The following is a 10,328-nucleotide window of genomic DNA, read 5'->3' on the forward strand; positions in this document are numbered from 1 at the left end:
CAGCTCCAGAATTTGTCATTGTGCCATTTTCTAACCTCCTGCTGCTGCTTTTGCTGCTGCCACCTCCACACTCTATCATTGTACCACACTGTGGCCTACCATGTTGCTGCAACCTCCAGATTTTGCGATTGTGCCACTCTGACCTCCTGCTGCTGCCACCTCCATGCTCTATCATTGTGCCACACTGTGGCCTACCATGTTGCTGCCACCTCCGGAATTTGTCATCGTGCCATTCTGTTGCCTCTCATGCTGCTGCCAACTTACCGCTGTCTCCCTGGAACACCCTATGATTTCCATAATGCTGTTTTCACCCTCCAACACTCTATGTATTTGCCACTATGTTTGGTTTTCCCCTTCATATCATCTGTCAGAAGGAATGAAAAGCCTCAGGATTAATAGCCAAAAGCAGAAGTGGATACAGAACACAGAGGATCTCTGTTTTGGATCAACTCCTGTTTGTTTTTGGCTTTAGCAATACTGATGGATTATTGACCGATTGAAAGCAGACACTGACAAATGAAAGAAGGGCAAAATGATCAGTGACGTCAGTGCAAGATTACTGATGACACCCTCTGCACTCTTTTGGGGGGTTTCTACATGTATCCGCATTTAACAGAACAGGTTCTGTTGTAATCTATGGAATCATCTGATGTCAGTGTAAAAAGAGTACACTCTTTGATATTATTGTGGGATCTTGGCCCGCAGCTCAGTCCTTTCGAGCTGGCACAGACATTACCTTGTCAGGCTGCCTTCCCGCTTCACTTATTTGGTCAAGTTGGCCCCTGTAAGTGCCCATGGAATTGAAGAGTGAGCGATTCAAAGAGTGGCGGCTGTCATGTGCGTGTCATACTAAAACACAGCATTGTTTGAAGACCAAACCACGCTCACTCTGCATATTTAAGCATGGCACAACGTTCTACAACACCCTACAGGCTCTCTGCAGCCAGGAAATGCATGTTTTTAACGTGATTCGTCATGATTCGAATCTAATTTTTTAAAAAAATTTGGAGAATCAGGTCGAACCGAATTTCAACAAATTAGCCCATCTCTACATACAACCTGATGAAAACAGGATAAAGAGTGATAAAAAATAACCATTTACCCCAACATTTTACCAAATGCAGTCTGCAAAAAGCAAGTCCTAAAACAGCTCCTTAGACAAAAAAATGTAAATATTATATCTTTTAGAACCTGGCAAGTGATTTTTGTATTCTGTAAGACAAGTGAAACATAAAAAGCTATATGAATAGGGTATCGCTGTAATTAAGGTGACCGATAGAATAAAGATAATGCGGCACAAGAATGTGGGAAACTGCTCTGCCCGTGTATATTCCTCGGTGTGCCAGATTCATTAAGATTGTGTGCCAGAAATCATGAATCTGGCGTTCCCTTCACTGGCCAGACAAAGTTCACTAACTTTTTTGTGGTGCACCTTTAACAAAAGGCGTGCACCGGAACGCCCTCTAAATTGTGTCGCCTGGAGGCTACTGCAGCTGCGCCACAATAGGGTCACGTGCAACACATTTATGGTGTGCAAAGTCTCTCAGAAAACTGGTGCAAAGCCCTTAGTAAATGTGCTCCAATATATTATTTTTATGGTAAGATGAACATCCAAAAAAATTAAAGCTAAAAACCCTAAACAAGAATTGATGATGTTCTTATGCCCCACCAAGAAAAAGTTATTAAAATCTAAATCAATTTGCTATAGATAGCCCATAATAATGTAATCTTGCAAAAAATAAGCCACCATACGTCCACATTATAAAAAAATTGTAACTACAATTAACTAAAAAAATTAGAGGATGCAGAAAAATCCTTGCCAATATAACGTAGACATTTGGGAAATGTTGGTTATGAACAGAAATATTTCACACTTTAAAAAATGAAGATTTTTAAAAAAACTTTTGTCAAATTTCTGTTTTTTTTCCATAACTAAAAGCAAAAGATATCATCCAAATTTTTTATCTAATTTGAAGTGCAATGTGTCAGGAGGATAAGTTAAAGAGTTCCAAAGTTTTGACCACTTATACCGCGTGTGAATGCACCCTTAGTGATATTCATCAACTGTAATTCCATATATAACATCCAAGACTATTACCACATGTAACCCCTATTGTGGTAGATTTTGACCCCTTCATGTCCCACTCCAATATACTATTACCCACTATTACTTTAAACACTTGTGCCCCCTCTCTTTTAAACTAGGAACCCCATGTATTCACTCCTTCAGATTATGACTAATCTCTGATCCAACATTATAGACCATTAAACTATGTTTCTACACACCTATATAATGTAAACCACAGTCCTTGGCCCCCTATATTCTTTTACTGTTGGGCCACCATTCCTTAGTTTATGACTCATTGTTAGTATGAAGATAAAAAGAATGGTAAAACATTACTGCCCCCAAAGATGCCCCCCTGTAACTGGATGCCCTAGGCCAGTGATGGCTAACCTATGGCACTGGTGCCAGAGGTGGCACTCAGAGCCATTTCTGTGGGCACTCAGGCCGTCACCAGAGATGACTCCAGGTATCTTCCTGCAGTCCCAGACAGCCCAGGACTTGCTGTGCACAGAGCTATTTTAAAGTGACAGCTCTACCTTGGACTATTTTCTGCTTTATTGGTGTCCTCAGAGTGCTGGTATCAATGAAAACTGTGACAGAGAAGGAAGTATAAATCACAAATTAAATTTCTGTGTTGGCACTTTGCAATAAATAAGCGGGTCTTTGTTGTAGTTTGGGCACTCGGTCTCTAAAAGGTTTGCCATCACTGCCCTAGGCACTAGCTCTCAATTGCCTAATGGCAAATACAGCCCTTATCATGTGAAGCTATATGTTTGTCTAACTATAAACAAAGACCTTTGTCTCTCAGAAATGAATTAAAACCCTTTTGTGTGTTTCTGGCCATTTTATTAGATTACCAAAGGTAAGTGACCTTTAGTAGATTAGACTGGTATAATGTAATACCTTTTCAACCATTACAAAACTTCCCCATCACACAAGATGGGCATGGCTAAGCATGCATATGTTGAGAACTGGAAAAGGAGAAACAAAAATATATAACTGACTGATCCTGAACTCCTCTGCTGTCTTCTTTCAAGGGTCTTTCCCCCAAAATCTTCAGTTTTAGCTGACATGAATATAATTTGTATGGCAAGTAATAGAACATGGAAATTTTTCCCAGGATTTACAATAAACAAACTCCATATATATTTTACAAATATTTTTGGAAAGCGACTGTACATAACATCATATATCATTTTAATAAAAAGATATACAGGCGGTCCCCTACTTAAGAACACTCGACTTACATACGACCCATAGTTACAAACGGACCTTTGGATATTGGTAATTTATTGTACTCTAGTCCTAGGCTACAATAAACAGCTATAACAGTTATCACATGTGTCTGTAATGAAGCTTTAGTGTTAATCCTGATTCTTATGACAACCCAACATTTTTAAAATCCAAAAGTCACAGAGAGCAAAAAAGTTCTGGCTGGGATTACAATGATAAAATATACAGTTCTGACTTGCATACAAATTCAACTTAAGAACAAACCTACAGACCCTATCTTGTATGTAACCCGGGGACTGCCTGTATAACAAATTAATAAGCTTGAGATGGTCTCATAATGTGCTTTTACAACCATCTAAGGAGCTACACAGCCTGTATGATGCTGTAATAGAATTATAAGATGCATGAGGCATTGTTAGCTTTAACTGGAAATTGTGCAGTCCTTCTTAATTCAGGTAAGTGTATTGTGGGGCTGGGTGGTAAGTATTATGATACCTCCATGACATAACAATTCACATTTGAAAAATGTGCAAAGGTAAGATATAACATTTTGGAGGCTCAAATTTGTAAACTTTTTTCCTTAAATATACTATGGGGGAAGGTCTAAAAAAATCTGTAGTCCCTTGCAGGGCTGAGGCATTTTCAGAAATCATTGGGTTGACATGTCAATGCATCAGAATATCCTCAAAACGAGGTAGCACACTGAATATCTGCTGCAGGCCTTCAGACATTTGTAAGATAAATAATAAATGCCTTTATAATTGCAAAGTAAAGACATACCTGAGGATATTCTCTTCTCCTGATTCTAGGGAAGGCCAGCAGGCTTTAGTCCAACCTCCATTCTTTGGGTAATGTTGAAATGTTTCCATTCAAATTCAACAGGTTCATTTGTAACTAAGTTAATAATCTCTCACTGTTTGTCATAGTAAACATTCCTTTGTTGAAATCCTCTTCATAGTAGTCCCTGTCTATGTCATCCCTATTTCTCTTCTGTCAAGCACATTCCCTTTATTTCTCCTAAAATAAGATTCTCAAAATTGTTCCTGGCATCCAGTTACTTCAGTATGATATTACTTTTCTCATATATGAAGTTGTAAAACAAAACTTTGGGACATTTTCTAATCATACTAAGTGGTGAAATTACCTGTTATGAATTAGATAATTTACAATAGAGATGTTAAACAATTGACAGGACATTGGGTGGAACTGCCAAAATCAGACTTAATCATTGTGGCTTTGCCACTTGACTAAATCTTGTAACAATTTTTAACTTAAAAAGTCGCAGTTTTGGCACTGGGTGGGACAGAATTGGCTTTGGAACCTTTTATGCAACTTTTTAAAAAGTCAGCGTCCATAAATCAGACCTTTCACTAGCCATCACAATGATAACTTTGTTAGTTATTGCTCATAAATGGGTTTTCCCTAATGGATAGAGCCCAACTTGCTGACAGGTCATGAGAATGGGGGTCTGATGGGTTCTGAGGTACCTCCATTTGACCGCTTGTCGTTCCCAGAGATGAGTGGGGCAGACATCCGCGCATGTCCGTTCTGCTCCATTCATCACTATGGAGCTGACGGAGATTGCTGAGCGCCGTAAGCTCCATAGAGCTGAATGGAGCAGAATGGACATGCGCGTCTCATCTCAACGCAAATTGACAGCGGTACAAATAAAGCCCATCAAATATGTTGCAACTGTGGGTTTTTTTTCAATTCCACCACCTTTCGAATTTTTTTTTCAGCTTATCAGTGCTTGGCACAGAAAGTCCTGCTGTAGAAAGATTAAGGCCCAGATTTATTAAGCAGTCTGCGCCTAAATTCTAGACTGCAGATAAATGCAGATAAATATCATACACATAAAGGGGTATTCCCATGCACGTTCGCACTGGCTGCCAAATTTATGTCATAAGTCTAACATAAATGTGTCACATGCTCCTTAAGCTGGGTGCACCAGAAAAAATTGGTGCACTCCATTTTAAGGACATTCAGCGTCCACAGGGATGTGTCAGATTCATGAAGACCGAGTACCTGTCTTCATGGATCTGGCACACTCGCTTTGATAGTGAGGCAAACGGCACTACATTAGTAAATCTGGCCAACTATGTTTACTTCCACTGGATAGAAATCTTTCCATGGTCTTATGTTTGACATGCAGGACCACAAGCTGTCATTATCACGCAACTCTGATTATTTCCTGTGATAATAATGGCTCGTGCCCCTGCGTGACATCACATGACCATGGACAGATTTCTATCTACTAGAAGTAAACACAAAGGCTTTCTATAAGAAGACAGCAAGCAGAGATCTAGAAAACCATGAGGAATTGATACAGAAAGTACCAGCGAGCCAGGTAATGTGAAATAAAGTTCTATAAAGTACTGAAATGATTCAGGTATTATATAAATCTGTAAAGGCTATTGGAATGTATCACCAGCTAAAGTTGACAATCCTGGTGATGGGTGCACTTAAAGTATCTTCTGATTGCATAAAGAATCACATCACCTATATATTAATACTTTTTCCCAGATCCTCAGCACCTGCATCTTATGTACAGCCTGGCCATTCATGGAAACATGTACGGCTGGGTGTGGGCGAGCCGATTTATAAATCTATCATCAGCAATCTGCAGACATTTCAGGAAATAACAGATGTATTTATTCTGAGACAGGGAAATACTGTATTATAACACCTCAACTAAGATGTCTTAAAGTTCTTAGAAGATCAGAGGAAAGAGAAGGGGATTTCCGCTGGCAAAGCAATAGAAATTGTGTTTTGTCAAGGGCAGGGTTAATAGCATATTTGTGTGCTATAGCAGACTTATACAGCGGCAGACAATAGAGGAGTCCTGTGCCAGTAAGGTATACTGTACCATAAATGATAAAATATTTGCAAACAAATTTTATGACATATCTCTAAGCTTTTATGAACCAAATATACATTAATGTAGTGGCACCATGCCACTATCCAGGACTTGTCAAGAGTTGGCTATCGTTTAAGAAGTGCCCACCCTACTGTGGTCATACTTTGCACAATAATTCTAGTGCACAAAAAATCTATAGTTTATGTCAGAAAGAATGAGTATAGTAGGAACCTATATTGTGCCTAAGTTATTGCTGCTGTGTTGCGGTTTTATGCAAAAATTAATGGCTAAAGTAAGCCACCAAAATGCTGACAAAGACCATAGGGGTAATGGGCAGTGTGCAGGACTGCAATGGCACCTGCTGGCTCAGACATGGATGAGATTGGTGCATAAACTTCTGAAAGTTTTTTTGTGTACTCTGAACATTTTTCTTCAGTTATGTATAACCATGCAATGTCTTTTAAAGGGTACTCTTCTATAACTGTGTAAAGCTGTGGATTAGATCAAGTTTAAAGGGATAATTCAGAGCTCAATTAATGGCCATACTGCACTAAGTTATCGTTCATTTGAATAGAAGATAAAAGGGCAGTTCAAATAGGGCAGCCGGGACTCTAAACTGTGTGTTGAGATTTTTGCTTCTATCTTCGTATATCACATAGAAAATCAGTGATTAGTGCAAGTCCTATTCTCCACTTATAGAAGACATACTAAATCTTTCTACTTAGGTCTTCCAGATTTGCTATTTATTTAACCAAGAAATGAAAACTCGTTATATGTGTCTCCTTTACCACATGGAGATGAAGGAGCTTTATAAGCTCTACACTAAGGTTGCACATATCTCAGCTCATGCGTTTCTCTGTGCATATAAAATGGAGAGAAAAAGGGTATTAAAATCTGACCGCATTTGCAGCTGCAGTTAGTTTTGTCATCCTACTTTCCTGATTTATATTGTACCTCTACCAACAAAGACCCATTGTGATGCCCTGATCCATACACTCTGGTGTGAGATTGTAAAAGTAGCCAAAGCAGTACATGTTGAAACTTCCCTCTGAGTCTGCTGTACTACCTCTATTCACTTTCATTGGTTCCCCCTTTTCTCAGTGGTATTCATTGTTACTGACATTCCTACACAATCGTTGCTTCTTTTCTGATATATCATGTAATTGATCTGAAGTGTAAGAAGTTGTGCTGTTTTCTAAACTTTCTCAGATCTAACCAGATGTCATATAAATATTGTTTGTCAACTTAGTTTTAGGATAGTAACTGCTTTAAATAATGGCTTAGCTTCAACCCTTATGTTTAGTCTTATTATACTTTAACTATACCTGGCCCTTGACCTCTATCTCTATTATGGTATTTAAAACTTTTAGCTGAAGGTCAATGTCAGAAGAGAGCCCCCAACAAGAATTCACTATACTTACTGGGAGAACGCTCCAGCAGGCAGCTCATGGTGACGGCTTCAGCAAGAGACTGACTTCCTTGTCTGTGTGCTTTGACTGGTCTTGGAAAAAAATGAACAGTACAAGCAGCCAATGACAAAGGAGATGAAAGTGAAACTGGAGAATAAAGAGCATGTGACCCTGCGTGAAGTCCCTGCAATAAATAAATGTGTTGCTGTGACACCTGCAAGTAAGGCGTTACTCATGACATCATCCTATGAATAATACAGATTAGTTTTATATCTTGCTGCACTGATTTACGTGAAGCTATCCTTCTACCAGGTGCTGTTGTCTTTAATCAGTACTTGTGATAACCATTGGATACAGAACTTGAAATAGTATACCTTTATAAGGTTTATAAAGGATGTTCTTCATAATTATTCTGTGTTTATACTTTTCCTATTCAAAACAGTGATGATAAATGAAACAATGAGACTTCACCAATTACATATGTGGGAATTGTGTTTAAAGGGGTTGTCTGGAACAAATACTTTTTATATTACTGGCAGCGTCTGCTATATGAAAATAAAAGAACCTACAGTTACCTCTATCCTCACCTACATTCCAGCACAGCACACCTGTTACCACCTTTCTCTCTTAGTATACAGAGGCTCAGTGGTGACATCATGTCCACAGCACGCAGTTGTCATAGCTGAGCCTCTATACGCTAATAGAGAAAGGTGGTAGTAGCATAGATAAATATTTTTTTTACAGCAGCCACTGCCCATAACACTAAGATAAATTATCCCTGACAACCATTTTATCTTAGGGACTGGTGTTTTTGGACCCGCTTGTTGCTTGAGCCGAGGCATGGCTCCGAAGGACGACGGTGCAGAACACCGGCAGAGCCGGAGGAAGTGAGTGTAGCTTTATTTTTTAAGAAGCCATCCCCAGCCCTTCCATTTTATCTTAGGGACTGGTGTTGTTGGACCCGGTTGTTGCTTCTCTGGCGGTTTGATACTACAGCTCTCACTGCCTCCTCAGCGGAAAAAAAATACTTGTAATGTTTTGGTTAAACATTTCTCATCACTTCTCAACTCCAACTACATTTGTTTCACAGCGTCGGTTCTTCTCATCAAATTAGTTGCAGGAATAGAAAGTTGGTAGTGATGTCAAAGTTTGAAAAAATACTCTAGTGAGTAGTAACATGAATAAAAGGAAAACATTTATACATTTTTGATCTTGAGTGGAGAAAATTGGTGTAGGATTTCCCTCTATGTAATTTTTGAAATCAAGGTGCTTAACTCCTTAGAGACACGTCACGCATCGTTTGCTTGTGAATGGAAAGGGCTCTTGGTCTGAGCCCTTTCCATAGCCGGTAAGTCTTTGCTGCATAGTGCTAGCACTGATCATGGGTGTTAACCCGTCCATCTTGGTGAAGATCGTTGCTCCCAGTAACGTTATCGGGAGGCAGCGATCAGTTGCCATGACAGCCTTGGGTCTTCTGAAGACCAGAGACTGTCTTTTTTTTAACTTATTCACTACAATGTGCGATTCACAGTTTTCACTGCATTTAACCCTGTAACGGAAAATTGCGCCCAAAGTAGAAAATGGCACTTTCCTGCCATTTTGAAAAATATGAAAAATTCAATAAAAATAGATCAAATGGCCATACAGTCCTAAAAATAGAAGCATTGAAAACGTCAAAAAAATTCGGAAAAAAGTTGGAAAAAATTACACCACCCATAGCTCCATACACTGACGTATGAAAAAGTTATTAGCGCCAGGAGATGGCAAAATTTAAAGAAATGATTCTGTACAGGAGGTTTTAATTTTTGTAAATGTATGAAAACTTTATTAAACCTATACACATTTGTTATCCCCTTGATTTGAATAAACAAATGGATACAGGAAATTGGGTGATGGGGAGGTTAGGTACCATACCCCCAATTTAAACCGGGGCCTAGTATATGGCTCTGTATTCGGTCACCCTAAATGTACCACACTTAGTCAATATTGATCCACAATAATCATATTGAAAACAACAACTACCTCTCACCAGACCCTCCCGGACAGCGACAAATACACCTCACACCTCTCACTATCGGGTAAGAGCTGACAATTATAAAATTCCTTTCTCCCTGAAGCCATAGGTTGTTTTACCCAGGCACAGGGTAATATACCCATTATACACCATATGCTCCAGAGTGGTTGGTATATTACCACCACTCTGCTAATACAATACAATACAAAAAAATTCCTGCAGCTCAACTGCCAATGCGTTTGGCGTATTTGGTCCAGTTTCTTACCACGATATGAGTTACTTTGTTACAACCCTGCCCTGTCCGGGTCGGCCCGGTTTTCTTTTTGTACTCCACCACTTGTAATTTTAATGCATTTTAACCTTTGAGCATTGTTGTTACTAATAAAGATTTTGTTGTTGTTGAATATGCATCCTTCTAGTCGATCCTTCTTTATCCCCTTGATTGTACAGTCCCAAAAAATAAAGTAGACATGTCGTTTGGGGGCGCACAGTGAAATCCGTAAAATCCAGGCCCACAAGAAAACGTCGCAAATGTGTTTTTTCACCAATTTCACTGCATTTGGAATTTTTTTCCTGCTTCCCAGTACACGGCATGGAATATTAAATACAGTCACTATGAAGTGCAATTTGTTAAGTATAAAACAAACCACACAGCTCTTTACATGGAAAAATAAAATGTTAAAGATTTTTGAAGGTGGGTATTGAAAAATGAAAATGCAAAAACAAAAAAGGGCCTCTCCGTTCAGGGGT

General features: G+C 39.1%; 1 protein-coding gene across 1 annotated transcript in view; it reads right to left on the bottom strand.

The window, feature by feature from the left end:
* The window catches only part of LOC140127259 (mucosa-associated lymphoid tissue lymphoma translocation protein 1-like), a 39,238-nt gene extending 31,552 nt beyond the window's left edge, over positions 1-7,686 (bottom strand). The window contains exon 1 of the mRNA XM_072147705.1: positions 7,577-7,686. The gene's annotated coding sequence lies outside the window, so the exon portion shown is untranslated. The remainder of the gene's footprint in view (positions 1-7,576) is intronic.
* Between the last annotated feature and the right edge of the window lie 2,642 nt (positions 7,687-10,328).

This window comes from Engystomops pustulosus, chromosome 4, assembly GCF_040894005.1.
Source record: "Engystomops pustulosus chromosome 4, aEngPut4.maternal, whole genome shotgun sequence".
Taxonomy (NCBI): Eukaryota; Metazoa; Chordata; class Amphibia; order Anura; family Leptodactylidae; genus Engystomops; species Engystomops pustulosus.